At 44.8% G+C, this 2,732-nt stretch overlaps 1 protein-coding gene across 1 annotated transcript in view; it reads left to right on the top strand.

Moving 5' to 3' along the window:
- DNAH1 (dynein axonemal heavy chain 1) overlaps positions 1-2,732 on the top strand; it is a 176,203-nt gene that overhangs the window by 48,327 nt on the left and 125,144 nt on the right. The window lies entirely within an intron of this gene.

The following is a 2,732-nucleotide window of genomic DNA, read 5'->3' as shown; positions in this document are numbered from 1 at the left end:
GAATGTACCATGATGCAACAACACCTGAAATTAAGAGGGAGAATTGGGTACATTCATGCAACATGTAACCCAAGCTTTAGAGGAGGAAGGGAGAGTGAGGCATACAAAGAACAACACAAAGAACTGCAGCAGCATCAAGAGATTTCTAGTCTCTGCTAAAACATTTTGGATTTTATTCTTCACTAAAAACTTTATCATAGAATCATAGAAAATTATGGTTGGAAGGGACCTCAGAAGGTTATCTAATCCAGCCCCCTGCTCAAAGCAGAACCATCCCCAACCAGATTATTCCAGCCAAGGCTTCGTCTAACCAGGTCTTAAAAACCTCCTGGATGGAGATTCCACCGCCTATCTAGGTAACCTGTTCCAGTGCTTTACTAGCCTCCTAATGAGAGAGTTTTTCCTAATATCTAACCTAAACTTCCCTTGCTGAAACTTGAGCCCATTGCTCCTTGTTCTGTTATCTGCCACCACTGAGAACAGTCCAGCTCCATCCTCTTTTGAACCCTGCTTCAGGTAGTTGAAGGCTGTTATTAACCCCCACCCCCTTTCTCCCCCCTCCCCCCAAGTCTTCTCTTCTCCAGACTAAATAAGCCCATTTCTTATGTGTCCCAGCCCTCCAACTTTTTTCATTGCCCTCCACTGGACTCTCTCCAATTTGTGTACATCCTTTCTGTAGTGGGGGGCCCAAAACTGGGCACAGTACTCCAGATATGGCCTCACCAGTGTCAAATAGAGGGGAATAACCACGTCCCTCAATCTGCTGGCATCACTCCTACTAATGCAGCCCGGTGTGCTCTTAGGCTTCTTTACAACAAGGACACACTGTTGGCTCATATTCAGGTTATTGTCTACTTTAACCACCAGATCCTTTTCTGCAGAGCTGCTACCCAGCCAATCAGCCCCCAGCCTGTACCAGTGCATGGTACTGTTCTGTCCTAAGTGCAGGAGTTTGCACTTCTCCTTATTGAACCTCATGAGCTTTCTTTTGCTCCAATCCTCTAATTTGTCTAGGTCACTCTGAATCCTGCCGCTACCCTGCAACATATTTACTGTCTCACCCAGCGTGGTATCGTCTGCAAACTTGCTGAGAGCGCGCACCATCCCATCTTGCAGGTCGTTGATGAAGATATTGAACAAAACTGGCCCCACGACTGACCTCTGGGGCACTCCACTTGATCCTAGCGGCCAACTAAACATTGAGCCATTGATCACTACACTTTGAACCCAACAGTTCAGCCAGTTTACTATCCACCTTACAGTCCTTTCATCCAACCCATACTTCCTTAGTTGTTTGCAAGACTGTTGTGGGAGACCATATCAAAAGCCTTGCTAAAGTCAAGGTATATCACAGAGCCAGTCATCTCATCATAGAAGGCTATCAGGTTGGTCAGGCATGACTTGCCCTTGGTGAATCCATGCTGACTGTTCCTAATCACCTTCTTCTCCTCCAAGTGCTTAGAAATGAATTATTTGAGGACCTGCTTCATGACTTTTCTGGGGACTGAAGTGAGGCTGACTGGTCTGTAGTTCCCTGGATCCTCCTTCTTCCGTTTCTTAAAGATGGGCACTATATTTGTCCTTTTCCAGTCATCCAGGACCTCTCCAAGTTGCCACAAGTTTTCAAAGATAATGGCCAGCAGCTCTGTAATCACATTGGCCAACTCCCTCAGCACCCTTGGGTGTGTTGCATTTGGCACCATGAACTTGTACATGTCCAGCTTTTCTAAATAGTCCCTAACCAGTTCTTTCACTGCTGTTGGCTGCTCTCCTTCCCAAACTGTGCTATCAGGTGCAGTAGTCAGGGACCTGATCCTGCCTGTGAAGATTGAGGTGAAAAGCCATTGAGCACTTTGGCCTTTCCCACATCATCTGTCAATAGTTTGCCTCCCCCATTCAGTAAGGGCCCCCACTTTCCCTGATCTTCTTGGTGCTGACATACTTGTAGAAACCCTTCCTGGTACCCTTCACATCCCTTGCTAGCTGCAACTCCAGTTCTTCACAGCTAGGGTGTCCAGACTCTGGAATAAGCTCCCTCCAGAGGTGGTACAATCGCCTACCCTAGAAATCTTCAAGAGGAGACTAGACGGTCACCTTGCTGGATTTTCTTGACCCCAGTTGTCTTTCCTGCTTGGTGTAAGGGGGCTGGACCTGATGATCTTCCAAGGTCCCTTCCAGCCTACATTCTATGAATTGCACTTTGGCCTTCCACATTTCATCCCTGCATGTCTGAGCAATCCTCTTATACTCTTATACTTATCCTCTTATACTTTCTGTATAGAAAAACCCATTTGGGGACAGATCTAGTCAGTGAGCTAAAATATCTTGAAAACTCCTTCCAAAGTGAATATAACAGATTATAGTAGGGTGAAATTTAGCAAAGAAGAACTTTCTACAAGTGAAAAGTATTTGCTGATGTAATAATTTTCCAAAGAAAGTGGTGGAAGCAGTAACATTTGGGTTTATAAAAAAATAAATACCAATAATATTAAACAAGATCCAGGAGAATTTACTGTAGTGACAAATTCTCTGGGGAGGACAAAATGACTTTGTACCTCTTTAATTTTGGTGATTTTGTGTGAATGATAGTACTGCTCAGCAGAGAGAAATTTGGATTGATTGTTCCTACTCTAGATAGCTGACTCTATTGATTGCTGGAGGAAAAGGCAGCCAATCTCTACATTTGTTCTTTCTGCTTCCTTACTGCTTTCTTGTGCTGAACCTGTGGTCCC

The sequence above is a fragment of the Alligator sinensis genome, unplaced genomic scaffold (genome assembly GCF_000455745.1).
Source record: "Alligator sinensis unplaced genomic scaffold, ASM45574v1 scaffold610_1, whole genome shotgun sequence".
NCBI classification, from domain to species: Eukaryota; Metazoa; Chordata; order Crocodylia; family Alligatoridae; genus Alligator; species Alligator sinensis.
The sequence above is the reverse complement of the archived record's forward strand: the minus strand, read 5'-3'. Positions and strand labels throughout refer to the sequence as shown.